The sequence below is a fragment of the Natator depressus genome, chromosome 3, assembly GCF_965152275.1.
Source record: "Natator depressus isolate rNatDep1 chromosome 3, rNatDep2.hap1, whole genome shotgun sequence".
NCBI lineage: Eukaryota > Metazoa > Chordata > Testudines > Cheloniidae > Natator > Natator depressus.
In genome coordinates this window covers 156,927,329-156,942,744 of record NC_134236.1, presented here as the reverse complement: position 1 = coordinate 156,942,744, position 15,416 = coordinate 156,927,329, and the positions used below count along the sequence as shown (strand labels likewise).

At 42.3% G+C, this 15,416-nt stretch overlaps 1 long non-coding RNA gene across 1 annotated transcript in view; it reads left to right on the top strand.

Moving 5' to 3' along the window:
- Window positions 1-15,065, top strand: part of LOC141984153 (uncharacterized) — a 35,290-nt gene extending 20,225 nt beyond the window's left edge. The window contains exons 4-5 of the long non-coding RNA XR_012638667.1: window positions 679-735; window positions 14,931-15,065. This is a non-coding gene — a long non-coding RNA (uncharacterized LOC141984153). The remainder of the gene's footprint in view (window positions 1-678; window positions 736-14,930) is intronic.
- The last annotated feature ends 351 nt before the right edge of the window (window positions 15,066-15,416 follow it).

Here is a 15,416-nt window from a genome sequence, read left to right as displayed (position 1 = left end):
TTCTAATGATGGGGACTCCACGACGTTCCTCAGAAGCCTATTCCAGAGCTTAACTACCTGTACAGCTAGCAAGTTTTTCCTAATATCTAACCTAAATGGTAGGGCCAGATTTCTAAAAGGCATTTAGGCTCCTAAAGATGCAGTTAGGTGCCTAGTAGGATTTTCTGAAGTGCCTACAGTTAGGCGCCTAGGTAGTTTTCACAATCCCGCTAGGCACTTAACTGCATCTTTAGGAGCCTAAATACCTTTAAATGTCTGCCCCTTAATGACTTAATAGGAACAGCAACACATTTAAAAAACAATTCATCAACAGACAAATGGTTGGCTTGGCAGCAGTGGCCTGAGCGCAGACTGAAGCCCCTCAAGGCTGCAAGTTGTCAGCACCAGGAATTCTAGTTCTAATTAGTTAACCCAATGGCAGTTTGAAGCAGAAAGTTACTTCTGAAGAAACTCATACTCAGTCTTTTAATTCTGTCACTTACCAGCGCCATATTTCAAAAATTCCCTTGAACCCAGAGAGTCAGTATTATATCAAGTTACTTTTTACCAGTAAAGCATTAGACTGGCTTAAAATGATCTTACAGCCGTGAAGGGGATGGTGGGGGAAAAGCATCCACAAGTGCCTCTGCTGTTTGTTCATACGCTTTCTTGCTCTCTTTTCCCCGGACATTCACACAGGTGTATTGTGCTTTCATGGACTTCTGGAGAGTGGCTTCAGAGATGGATCCTGAGCTGGTAAGTCAACAAAACTTCATTGACGCTACTTGATTTACATCAGCTGAGGATCTGTCCCTCTGTTCATAAGAACATGGGTGCCTGCTCACAAATGAGAATATTCATGCCAGACATGTTTACTTTAGGCCATTCAACTTGGGAACAGAAACCATGCCATGTGACTTAATTAGCCAATCACCAAGCTCCAATACTGGACATCGAATACTGCATGTATCACTTGCTATGACTACTTCTTGAAAAATCCAATAGGATGAAACCTGTTTGTAAAAATTATAGGAACAATGAAATTGTGATCAGCTTGTAGAGAGTTGAAATACAAAAGAGGGCTGAATCCAAGGTATACAGGGCTGATCCAAGCAGCTGTCATTATGACAATGTACTTACCAGTCCAAACATGCATCTTCAATCTAGACAAGCTTCATTTGTGATTAAAAAAAAATACCAGCAAAGAAAAAAGTATTAAGGACCTGATTCTGATCTCATTTACACAAGCTTTGGGGAGGGGGGGGCGCACCACTATTGGCGTCAAAGGAATTACATTAGTGTAAGAGCAGAGTCAGAAATAAGTTCCCCATGAGAGAGAGAGAGAGAGAGAGCACCATGTACAACTCACTCTAAAATACACTCTTATCTTGAGCTGTCTCCAAGGCACTGTCCCTGCAGGCGACTAGAGAACTCCTCTACATTTCAGAGTGCAGTATATAGAAATAAAATCGCAACATAGCTGCATTATACTTACATAACTACTGAGTTGCAACAACCTTTTGTGGGGTACTTTGGCATTTCTGTTTGCAAGCCTGGCAACAACTTGAAAGTGCAGAGGAGAATGAAAATGTAAGAAAACAACCTTTAGAAAGGAGTTGTTTGAACCTCAACAAAGAGCACTAAATATATTCTCATTTTGGGTGATGATTCAGGTTGGCTCAGATTTTGGCCCAATCTGTGGCAAAAATCCTATTGATTTCAATGGGAGCCTTGTTGTGAAAGGACTGCAGAATCAGGCCCTTTATTGTGCATCCCTCATTCCAGCATTATAGTCAATAACTGATGCCTGCTAAATGTTGCAGAAGGTTAACAGAGAATCTATTTCCTGCCACTGATAGAGCTGCTTGTGCATCCCAATAGCCACCTCCAGCACATAGTGTGTCTGAAACTTATGGTGTATCACAGTCAAGTTAACAATAAATATATAGTACAAAAACCTGGGGAGATCTTCCAAAGGGTACCCAGGTGCAACAGGGAAAGCTTTTTGAAAGACACAGAAATAGGAAGGCAACAATGATCAATTCAAGAAGTCACCACGTGTATAATATTCCTTTGATAAGGTGAGAGATTAGTGATGGATGAACCTCAAGAAGTTTTTGAAACTTTGAATAAGCAGCCAACAGTTGAATACTTATTCCAATCTCTTGAATCTCGACAACTGGCCTGGAGGTTGTACAAGAAGGGGCTTTTCTTGGGAGATTGCTGCTCCTTTTTCCTTCCACTTGGGCTGGAAATACCACAGGGACAGCATCTCTCTCCCAATTTATTAGAACTACCACTTCAGGCCCCCCGCACAATTGACATTATCTAATGCATTCCCTTATTGATTCAAGGGACGTGGACAATGACCTCTAGTGCAGATCTAAGGCACCATTGTGGGGTGGTGAATGTGGAAAGTTCCACTGTCATGGCATATTCTGTACCTGACTCACAAACAGAGGATTTCAGTCTTCAGCGAGGACAATCTAGCACCTCTCATTTAATAAAGAAAGCTGATAATCTAACGGAGGCTACAGGCTCAGACCCCAGCAACTAATGAAAACAGGTTTGAAATTCCAGTCTCTGAAACAATACTTGTAAGTTTGCCATGGCAAACTTGGTATAACATATGTAAAATTAGGTACACTGAACATATCAAAAACACTCAGGTTAAAAAGTAGTCAACTGTATTGCATCTCATGGAGCTGGGCCCTTGTGCATTTCTCTTCTTCAGAGCCAATAGCCCTATTTAACAACATGCAACCTGGTCACTTAACATTTGCAAAAATGTTCTCTCTCCCTTTCCTCTTAACTAAATGAGTCAGATTTGTTGTTTGCTCAACCTCTAAATCCTCTTGTGCAAAGATCAGAAACACGTAGGCAGCATATCAATCACAGCAGCCACAACTGGAAAGCACAGTGCTGTCTTTTTCTCTTCGAACAACTGATGTATCAATTCAACATCATGTTGGACAGCTCTTGTGCGTGGATGGTAATGGAAGTTATGCTAACCTTAATCTTCAATACCGGGCTATTGCAAGACTCAGCAGTCACCATGTGAATTCAGGAAGACAGGAGTCTTATTTCACTCAATTTCAGATTGATAGTGAATTTAGGGGCTAGGGAAAGGTGCCAGACTGACAGCCCAGCCTCTGACCGCTGAATAGGGAGAGGGCCTGTGATGGGTTGGACCCCTTGGGAAGCCACCTGAGGTGCTGAGATACCATTGAGTCTTCCTATTCTGCCAGTATGGGCCCACTTTAACCTGTCTTGCTGAGCCAGGCTCTTAAAAGCTCCTCTAACACAGACAGGCAGGGCAACACCCTGCTGCAGATCAGCTCTGGGAGGACTCGGCTTAAGGGCTTTGCTCCAGCACTCAGATGTCCACCTCCCTTGGAGTGCAGACCCAAAGATATACTATGAAATTCACTCCCTCCCTCAAAGTGGAGAGAGGTATGCACACTTCTTGTCCGCTCCCACTCCCCCTGTTAGAAATTACAGAAACTGGGTTTAATAACAAACAAAACAAATTTTATTAACTAAAAAAGGCAGATTTTAAGTGGTAAAAGGGGTACAAACAGAACAAAGCAGATTACTAAGCAAATGAAATCAAATATGCAAACTAAAAAAAATGGTTACAAATAGTATTTCTCTCCCTAGATATCGTTGCAGGCAGTTTGCAAAGTTTCTGTGGTTCAGAGTTCCAGTTATATTCCTTTTCAGACTGGACCCCGTCTCAGTCTGGACTCCCCCCTTGCCTTCCCTTTTGCAGTCTTTCTTCTTGGGCAGACAGGCTATGGAGAGGAAAAGTCTTGTTTTGCCTTCCTCACCACCCTTAAATAGGGATTTACATAAGGTGGGAATCCTTTGTTTCCCGAACTTGACTCCCCTTTCCCTTACAGTGGAAAGTTACAAGAAGTTCCAGGTAATGTTTTAGTATCAGGTGACAGGACCACCTGACCCTGTAGTATCACAGCGTCCATGAGTCAGTGGCAGTATGGAGTGTCCACAGGAAGGCCAAGCTTTTCACAGCTCAGTGTCCTCGCTGATGGGCCATCCGCCCTGTCTGGCTTTTCCATTGTTGTACCTGAAGTGTTAGCAGTGGGCGCCTCCCAAAGTAGCATAGTTGAAATACAGATACATAGTCAATATTCCTAACTTCAGATACAGAAATGATACAGGCATACAAATTGGATAATCACATTCAGTAAATCGTAACCTTGCCAATGATATTTCACACGAGCCATCTTGCATACAGTACATCTCAGTTATGTCATATTGATATCATAAGCATATTTTCATAAAGAATATGGAATGACATGTCAGAGGGCCAATGTAAGTTTACTCCACGCTGCCGCAGTGTTCTTCTGTAGGAACTAGTTCTGGGGTTGAAAGAGGAATTTAGTCTCCATATATACAATATTGTCCTTGAATTCTCTGCTATCCTTGAATTCCTTCCAACAAGGTCACTGACTGGTGCCAACAACTTAGATGCTTGTCCAGAAGAAAGTGGACTATAAAGATCCACTCACTTTCCTGTCAGTTAATGAGGACTCTTGGTCATATTCCAGCCTCATTGGTTTTGAGCCAGCAACTTCAAGAGGTAATGATCCTTAGCCTCCAGACCATACTCTAAACTATCCCATCCTAAGCTTTTCTTTGGATCTGTGTAGGTTTAATATTATTGATATTAAGTCAATCTTGCAATTTTTTACATTACAATAATGGAAGGCATGATTTCTTAGAGTAGTTTTACTACTTTCACTTCTATAGTCCATTTTCATTCAAGTCTGGAAGAATTTCATAAACCATTAATGATGCCCTTGGAAGGAGGTAGTTTCTCCATTGTACAAATGGAGAAACTGAGGTACAGAATGTGTGACCCACATGGGTATAGAACTCAGGAGTCCCAATTCCCAGTGTTCTTAAGATGCAGTGACAGTGAGAGCTTACAGAGCTGCTTTTTTGAGGTTTGCCTGTTTCACCCATTGTTGCTTTGTTACACATGCCAGGCGATGGGTATAATCAATAGTAAGCAGGCAGCATATTAATTATCCTTTACATAATGCAAATGTGACTGTATTAATAATCTGTGCAAATCAGGCAACTGTATCGTGTAACCTTTAATTACTCACACAGCTCATCCCATTCCTTTCTGTTAGAGTTTGCTTTACTTTTTATTATCTCGCTGGGTTGTCATTCCCTGGAACCTTGCAAAGTAAAATGCTTAGTGCAGCTTTGAATGAGCCACGTCTGCCTGAAAGCCCTGCACCTATTCAAAAGCTATTATATTTATCTCTCCCCATTGTGCCATCCAGTCGAGAAAGCAAGTGCACATCTCAAAAGCACATGGAAGGATGTAAGCATCAATGTATGCGTGTGTGGAGTGGCTTCTCAGAAAACACATTGCATTCAAAGAGCCATTTGTATGGAACCATCTATATTATAATGATGACAGAAGAGACTAACAGCTGCTAGTCACATTGCATGAGGCCAGAATCTGCAAAGCAGTTAAGTACGTGCATACAGCACTTAGGAAGAGCTAGTTGAAAAAAGTTTCAATAGGAATGATTTTCCAGTGAAAAAATGGCCATTTGGCAAAAGCAAATTTTCTTTGAAAAAAATTCAGTTTTGGAAATAAAACATACTTGATTTTCTCCTGGGAATATCGAAATGACAGCTCTCGGGTGCCTGCCTTTCAGTCAGTATAATTGACAAACGCTTGCCTGGAGGGCCCTTCAGACAGCGCACCCCGACTCTGGGTCTCTCAGCCCCCCACCAGCTGCAAGGTTGGAGAATCCCTGCCTCCCCACCAGCTTCAGGGACAGAGAGGAAAAGGTGTGGGGGCAGGCAGGGAGACTCGGTACCTGGGCTCAGTGCCTCTCCACCCTGGCTAGAGCTGGAGGGGAGGTGAAGTGACCTGGTGTGTTCCCTTGTGAAACTGACAACTACCTTCTAGCAGGAAAGCTGAAAAAAGTCCGTTTGGGTTTTCCTGAAGTGGAATTTTGCTTGAAAACCATCCCATGAAAAATGTCATGTTTTTGACTTTTTTCATCCTGGATCAGGACAAACTTTTTTAAGTGAGAATCATCACAGGAAGGGATTTCAGTTTTCCAGCAAGCTCCACATGTAAGCACAATTTTCTTTTGATTTGAGTTAAGCATTCACTTAAAATAAAGCATGTACTTAATGGCTTTGCTGAAATGGGGCCATAGGCCCTGATCCAACACCAATGAAATCAGAGTTTTGCCATTGACTTCAATAGGAGCAGGATGAAGACCTTAGGCCAGGTTTTTAAAGCTATTTAGGCATTGACAGGCAATGGGATTTAGGCTCATAAGAGCCTAAATCACTTTAGAGAATGAGACTTAGGCATTGCAATATTGAGAGCAGCAATGCCTCAATACTTTTAAAAATGTGGGCCTTAGTATTTTGCTGGAAGGTGCTCTGTTACAGAGTGATAGATGTTATGTAAGAACCTGAATAGACAACGTTAAGGGGAAAGAGTTGTGTGTTTCTTTCCACCTGCATATTGTCTACAACACTGTCAAACACTCACCAGTGCTCCATAAGGTATCTCCAACAGATACCAAAAAGCATTGTGTACCCGACCTTCATCAAATGTGTGCTCAATGCAACACCTTAACAGTGATCGCATACTCACTTCTATCAATTGTACCAACAGATCAACACACCTGGCACACATTCCATGTATTCAGGATGTTAGGGCATGTCTACACTACAATCTTAAGTCAACCTATGTTAGGTTGATTTATAGCCACCGCATCCTCACGAGGAGCGCTTCTGCTGACTGAAGAGAGGCAGTGTGTGTGTGGGTGAGGAGGAGGGAGGGCTGAGAGCCAGGGCTCTCAGCTCTGCCCAGCTCCTCCCCCCCTCAGGGTTTCTCGCCTCCCCACTCGCTCCAGCAGGAACAGTGGGGCAGCCGCCCAGGGCTTCTTGCCTCCTGGAAGCTGCAAGATGCTGCAAGCAGGACCGGCTCTAAGCACCAGCAAAGCAAGCATATGCTTGGGGCGGCACAGTTCCAGGGGTGGCATTCCAGCCATCTTTTTTTTTGCTTGGGCAATTGCGCTCTCGGAGCTTGGGGTGGCAAAAAACCTGGAGCTGGCCCTGGCTGCAAGTGGAGAGCCCAGGTGGCAGCCCAACTTGGAGCAGAGACCAGGAAGCAGCCCGGCTGGGGAGCTGGGAGCCAGCTTTCTTGTCAATTTATGTCAACAGCCATAAGGAACGCAGTGTCTACAGAGACACTGCATCACCCTAACTACACTGACATAAGCCCTAGGCCTCTTGTGGAGGTGGAGTTATTATATCAGTGTAGCAGGGCACTTACATCGGCGTGAGCCAGGCTATGGACACTGAGGCTATGCCTACACTTGTGGAGATTGTGCGCTGTCAGTTTCACAGGTGATAGGAACCGGTGAAAGAAAAGCACCGGTTTGTGTACTCACTTACTTCCACAGGCGTCAGAGACTGTTTACATTTGCAGCACTTCCATCGCTGATGAGCGCAGTGCACGGAGGGCAGCTATCCCACAGTGCAGCTCTCTCCATTGTGACGATAAGTCTTGTGGGAAGGGGGGGTGTCCAAGCGGGGGATCATTTGCTCCATGGAGCAGCCATGGTCACTTGGCCGGATGAGTACTTGCAAACAAAACAGGAAAGGGAGTTTCAAAGTTCCCAGAGCTTTACGGGGGGAGGGTGGACGTCTGTTTACCTGGCATCAGAGCAGCAGAGCTGCTGGCCAGAGTGGTCACCTTAGGCACTGTGGGATATCCTCCGGAGGCTAAAAGCTGTTTACACAGGAAGAATGTGGCTCCACTTTCACATCACCGCAAAAGGATCTTCGGTAAGAGCTGTACGCCTCTCGCGGAGGTGGTTTTCTGTTGGTGGTGAAACTTCTGAGTTTCACCGCAAAAAGTCATTGGCAAGTGTAGACGCTCCCACGGTTTTTGTGCAAAAAAGAGACTTTTTGCCCTTTTAAATGACAAGTGTAGATGTGCCCTGACATAGATTGACATAAGTTCCCTTATGTCAACCTAACTCTGTAGCGTAGACCAAGCTTTATTTTGCCTTAATGCTGCTGATGTGACTGTCAAGGTTTTGCCTTTTATTTTCTCTGTCTCAATGCATTTTTGTAAATCAAATCACCACGAAAAACTCATAGTGCTCACAGTTGGTGTTCTCTATTTAGGTTTTTGCCATCTCAGTGAGATTTCCACAAAATAAAGGTTTAAAGCTCCTGTTAAAGACAGAACTCTGTAATGCAACTTTAACGACAGTGCAGCCACCTAATAGAATAAAATAGCTCCATGGAGAAATTTTAAAATATCAGATTATGCCTGGGTCCATGGGGGGAGGAGGGGAAACGGACAAGGATTCTTCCTTCTCCACAATATTCGCACCGCCTTAATCAAGGCTCCGACATAATTCCATAGGATCTTTCTTGAATTTCTGCCCCCATTCCAGTCACTTTTTGGGTATTTCTTTACTACATATGCCATAGATTATACAGAAAAATAAAAGCTGGTTAAATAGTTATAGGGCATTTTAAAAATGCCCTGTATCAGTGGCTGTTAGTTTATTGATTATATGCCAGTGTAACTCCAGTGATTTCAACAGAATTACTCCTGGTTTACACCTCTGCAAGATCAGAATCAGGCCTATTACTTTGTTTTCTTAAGCATTTGTGAGGCTACCTGCAGGTTTTTTTCCGGAACTTTTTAAATGCAATTAGTTCTTCTAAAGTCCCTCCTGGGGATTGTTTGGTTAAATAACTTACTGTTACTTTGCTTTACAAGATTAGAGATTCATTTCTGTATGTTAAATTAATGCTTCAAAGTAAATGAAGTCAGTTGTGGAATAAAGATTTCTACTTCCTAAAAGATCAGAGATATTAGGGTTTATGGGGACAGATTATCAAACCTGGAAATGTAAGAATTGCCACACTGGCTCAGATGAGTGGTCCACCTATTTCAGGACCTGTCTCTGACACTGGCCAATTCCAGATGCTTCAGAGGAAGAAACCTTGTTGAAGGCAGTTCTGGCTAAGTTTCCCCCAGGGAAAGTTTCTTCCAAATTGCCAGTAATTAAGGTTTGCTTATGCCCCACAGTTTAAGGATTTATACCCCTTTGAAAGCTCTTAAAATATTTACTGCTATAACTCTGGTTGTTGTTACTCATAAATATTTAATCCTTTTTGGAATCCTGCTTGGCTCACTCTTGTGGCAATGAGTTCCACATACTAACCATGCATGGGGTGAAAAGATATTTCCTTTTATTAGTTTGAATTGACCACCTTTCAATTTCCTTGTAAGTCACCTTGTTCTTGAGACAGGGAGAACAAATGCTCCCAATGTGCCTTCTCTCTATTTTGCATGCTTTTATCAAGACCCCTCTTATTTATCTCCACTCTAAGGTAAACCGTACCAATCTTTCCATCTCTGTTCATATGAGTCTTATCATATCCCTCATCATTCTTGTCAGCCATGTCTGAACGCCTCTATTTCTATTATCTTTTTTTTTTTTTTTTTTTTTGAAGAACACACCTAGTAGTGTGGCCAAGGCCAGAGGCAAGGAAAGGGGAGTGAGGAAAGTGTGTACTTCCCCTGAGGAGAGCATCACGTTGCTTAATGCACTCCTGGAAGGTGCTCGCATACTACGGTGATGAGCGTGGTATAAGGATCTAAATAGAATAATGCTAAGTTTTGACGAATACAGGCACCATGGGGGTATAACTAAGGGCAATGGGATGAAACTGAGCAAAGAGATTTTTGGCTCAATGTATAAAATCATGGAGGAGTTCAGAACCCTAGCTCAGAGAAAGAGGTGTGGTAACCAGTAAATGGAGTCACTTAAACTAGCCTGGACAGACTGAGAATACAGCCTAGAGAACCAATCTGCATGGGCTCCTGGGGACTGACTGCTTGATTTAAGGGGACAGTGTCAGATTAACCATGTTTAGTACAATACAAAATAAGGAAACAATTTTTGCTGACTATATTACAAACACCACCTTGGGTAGTTACAGCTGAAGATCTTTAAAATGTATTATTCCATGACTTAAAATGAACATAGGGGAAACTGGTTGTGTTTGCTGTTGAGGGAAAGAGACTTGCTCTGAATGACTGCTCTGTCCTCCTAATCATCATTTTCCACTGCACCAATCTTTGTGTCATCTGCAGATTTTATCAGCAGTGATTTTATATTTACTTCCAGATCCCTGATGAAAATGCTGACCCGTGTTGGGCCTAGTACTGATCCCTGCAGAACTCCACAGGCAACCTCCCAATTAATGATAATTCCCCCTTTTTTCTTTCTCTTTTTTTTTTGGGGGGGGGGGGGGGGGAAGACTGTCAGGTAGCCAGCTCTTAATCCATTAACATGTGCCCTGCTGATAATGTATACAGTTAATATTCAATCATAATTACAGGAATCAAATTGTTACATACAAATCATAGACACTAAAGATGGAAAGGGTCTGTTAAAAGGAGATGTTAATTTGTGGCAAAATATAAGCTTTGTAAAAATAAACTTTTCCTGAACTTACTACAACAGAAAGTTTTCCAGGGTGTCCTTTTAAAGTTTCAACTGGCTTTTTTAGTAATTAGCCTCTTACTCCACTTTTTCATGCTCTCTGTATGTGTGTATATATATATCTTCTTACTAGATGTTCCATTCTATGCATCCGATGAAGTGGGCTGTAGCCCACGAAAGCTTATGCTCAAATAAATTTGTTAGTCTCTAAGGTGCCACAAGTCCTCCTATCCCTTCAAGGGTTAGCATCCCCAACAGGGGGACATTCTGCCATGGTCTCATCCTGCTCCCATTTAAGCCCAGGGGGAGAGTCCCATTCACTTCAGTGGGAGCAGGATCAAGTCTCTAGAGTACAGGAGCTGGAATGCAATTATGGAAAAATAGTGGTGGAGTCTCCCTCTTTTAATGTCTTCAAATCGCGACTGGATGCTTTTCTGGAAGTTACACTTAGTAAAATATAAATTATTGGGCTCAATACAAGAGTGACTGGATGAAAAGTAATGGGCTTAGATATACGGGGGAGACTGAATGACCTAATGGCCCCTTCTGGCCATAAATTGTGAAACCATGAATAATTCTAGTTACTGACAAAATTAAAATGACTCATCTAAGCTTATATTATCAGTCAAACCCCCCCCCCACCCAACTTTTTTTAAAGACAAACCATTTCTTCAGATCTGCAGTGCTACAAACTACTGACTTGAAACTAAAGGAGATCAGTCTTTAAAAGGAAAGATATTTATAATGTTTCAGAAACTAAGAAATGTTACTTCTATTCACTAAAATATGGGAGGAACCCTGCGTGTGATTTCTTCTCATTACTCTGAGCCCTGGTGTGTAAAGATGGCCCCCAAACAAAAGTCAGGATCTGAACATGTCTGAACGGTGGGATTAGAGGTTGAAGTTTTCAGCATGGGTCTGTCTCTGACCCTTAAGTTTGACCCCCTAGAAATGTCCAGTGATATTCACAGTGCATAGACATAATAATCAAACTGCAGGGAGCCTGCTAGTTACTTACTCAAAGACAATTGCCATACGCACCCCAGGAAAACAAAAGGTGTAGGAGTATAGGCCCATGTTAGACATGAGTGAACTATCAGAGATTAGCATAAGCAATAGGTCAAAAGAAGTGACCAAAAAATGAATTCCTGAGGGGAAAAAAAGGATGGTTTATGTGAAACTGGTAGAGACCCTTTGGAATAGCAGTGTTGTCATATTTGGGAAATAAAGAAAACATGGTTACTTGGGCCCCAGGTTCAGTAAATAATTGGTTAGAAATGCTTAGTCCAGTCTTTGGGAAAAATATGGCTAAGAGAGCAGAGTGTAGCTCTAAATGGCTTCAGCTGGCTTTAGCTAAGGTCCAAGAATCAGCAATGACACCACTTGCTTGTTATAGCCTATAAAAAAAGCGAGGGTTTCTCGGGGTTCTTTATCAGAGCTTTTCCTTACCTCTCTGGAGTCATGCTGCGATGGGGAGGCATCTCCCAGGCCTGAACCTGTTGAGAGAATTCAGCCAATGCTTATAACTGCATTGTTGCTAGGCTACAGAATAAAAAGGTGTTTATGCTTACATTGACATTTTGGGTGTGACCAACACCACATGGAATTTTGCAGTAATAAAAGAATGCTTGTGTGGAAACAAACAGTCATCATAGTAAATCTGAATCAACTTATTGAGAATTACTTCCAACAAAAGGTCTTTTTAAAGAGGGTTTTCTTTACAAAAAGTGCAGTTGTCTAGTGTTTACAGCCAGGGATGGAGGGTCGAGGTTTGTAGGTTCAACCACTGGCTGGCTCTGCATCCCTGGACAGCTCATTTAAACTTTCTATGCTTCAAATTTACCCATCTGTAGTATCATAACACTGTTTGCCTACTTCACAGGATCCTGAAAGGTTTAATTAAGGTGTTATTAAAGTTCTTGGAGAACACTTCAATCTCTTTGGTCACTCGATTACAGACCTCAAAGTGGCAATTTTTCAACAAAAAAACTTCAGAAAGAGACTCCAACGAGAGACTGCTGAATTGGAATTAATTTGCAAACTGGACACAATTAATTTAGGCTTGAATAAAGACTGGGAGTGGATGTGTCATTACACAAAGTAAAACTATTTCTCCATGTTTATTCCCCACTCCCGCCCTCCTGTTCCTCACATGTTCTTGTCAACTGCTGGAAATGGCCCACCTTGATTATCACTACAAAAGGTCCCCCCCCTTGCTGGTACTAGCTCACCTTACCTGATCACTCTTGTTACAGCATGTATGGTAACACCCATTGTTTCATATTCTCTGTGTATATACAATCTCCCCACTGTATTTTCTACTGCATGCATCCGAGGAAGTGGGCTGTAGCTCACAAAAGCTTATGCTCAAATAAATTTGTTAGTCTCTAATGTGCCACAAGTACTCCTTTTCTTTTTGCGGCTTTAACACAGCTGCTACTCTGAAACAGATTAATACAGTGATTAGTTAGATTTGTGGGCTGTATCATCATAATTAACTTCCATAAACTAGCTGATAACTCACCATTGTGATCATAGGCCTGCATGTACGTGAGCTTTGAAAGATGAAATCTCATGCATCCTCTTGCCCTTTATTCACTTAGCAAGAGGAATCTAATGCTCAGAATAGCAGTGGCACCTTTCATTTTGCATGTAATTAAGTGAATTATTAACTTCTGGCACTGTAAATATGGTATTAAGTATTCTGTAGTGTTGCTCTGTGCTGTTAAACAGCTCCTGGGTTTGAACCCAGAGGTGGCTGCATTTCAGCAGCAAGCAAAGTGATCTCTCCCTCTTGTTTGTATATTAGTCCAAAAGGCCTATATGAATGTAAAATACTTATTCTTATTTTTTTCCCATTACAGTAAGTGCAGGAAGCAGGATAGAAAATTCACACCACAGCTCTTGCTGCTGTAGGGAAGAGCAAAGCACAGTTCCAAACCACAGCAGATGAACTTCTTCTCCTTCTTTTAGTTTTAGGGCATTAAAATCCTTCCTTGCTTTTTATCAGTTTCTGATATAGTATTTATTGCAGCTTCCCTCAGAAGAAATACCAGTCCAGAGGCGAAGCTACTGCCCAGAGAGAGCTGAGCTTCCAAGGTAGTGCTAATTAGTCCCCGTCTGAGAAATCTGGTTAAAGCAAGTGAGCAGGTGTCTCTGAAAATTGGAAATAATCTGTACAAACATGTTCTTTTCCTATGTGACGGCTACACTAATTATACCTCACTGGGTCACCATTCCTTTCTACATAATCGCTCTCTGCTGAGCATGCACACTGCCTCGCATAAACATCACCAGTGGAAACACTGTCGCACTTGGGGGCAGCAATGGATTAACTCATTTCTGTTGCCATGGGCTGAGACCTAACCCACTCCACCTAAGGGCCGCAAGTAAAGTTAGCCTCCACCCCTTTAGTCAGCATAGGATACTGGCAGCAAATAGATAAATGGAGTACATTCAAGAAGGCCTGGATATTGAAGTCAAAACTAGGAAGCAGCTCTGAAATACATGACCGAGTCACACAGAAAAATCTTTTCTATTAAACTCTATATAGCCCTTTTCTCTCTTTTGACCAATGTTGTCCTGATCCTTGGCCAGGACAGAACATAGTTGAATACATCACTGCTTGGAGGCCAGTCCCATAGTCCCTAAGCAATGCAAGAAAGGTTACAACAATGTGAAAAATGCACCCAGGGGAGCTTCCGCCCGGAGGGGATAGCTCAGTGGTTTGAGCATTAGCCTGCTAAACCCAGGGTTGTGAGTTCAATCCTTGAGGGGGCCATTTAGGGATCTGGGGCAAAAAAAAAAATAAAAAATTGAGGATTGTGCCTGCTTTGAGCAGGGGGTTGGACTAGATGATCTCCTGAGGTCCCTTCCAACTCTGATATTCTATGATTCCCTACCACATGATAACCTCTCTATCCTCATTTAGGTTCAGCCCTATGTCAATGTAGGAATGGTTTATTCATGCGATATTCTATATTCCACGTACATCGCCTCTAATCAAAGCATTATAACCTCTCAGAAAACAAAGGATCCCCTAGAGTGAATTTGTAATTAACATATTAAAAGGGATTGATTCCACCAAAGGTTTTAGAGGTAATCATGGGGGCTTATTACCTTTTATGCAAGGTGTTTTTGTTCAGAGCTTGACAGGCACAATGGACTCATGCCTTTGACTTGATCAAAGGATTAATTTTAAGGATGAATACAGAGGAATACAATTTGGGCAAGTGGAAAGACATCATTCAGCATAAGCTGGTAACAGAAGAAGGAAATCAGGTGTGCGTTTATTTGGATGTAAGTAACAGACAGAAGTGAGGACCTACTCAAAAAGTGGTTGACTTGCCTCACCCCATACACCAGTTTTATACAAGCATAACTCCTGATTTACATCCACAGAAGTGTGAGAAGAAGCAGGCCCAACCCTTCTAACAGGAAGATGTGACGGTAGATCTGGACAGAGAGATGAAGTGGTCACCCAGGCTATATTCTGCACTAGGATTACACCTGTAGATCCGAAGCCCAGGATCATCTCAAAGGGAAGAGGTTTCTATATGTTGAAGAAGATTTATATTCACGCAGATTGTGCCAGATTTAGAGATGATGCAAGAGGACATAAGTCTGGGGCTAGGAGAGTTTAAGTTGTTGTAACATGCCCACATAGTGGCCCAAAAAGAGCTCCACCAGATTAGACAACTCTAAATTTGGACCATCCTCTCAGGAGATTCTCGCTTTGCCATAACTCTGCCGGGGGTCAGAATCAGTAGGTTTGGATAAACATGAAAACCTTTGGGTGGTTAGCTGAACTGAATCTGTGCACTTTTCACAGTCAGCCTATTGCTATCTGCTACATGCCTTGCTACTTTAAACTCAACTCCATCAGAC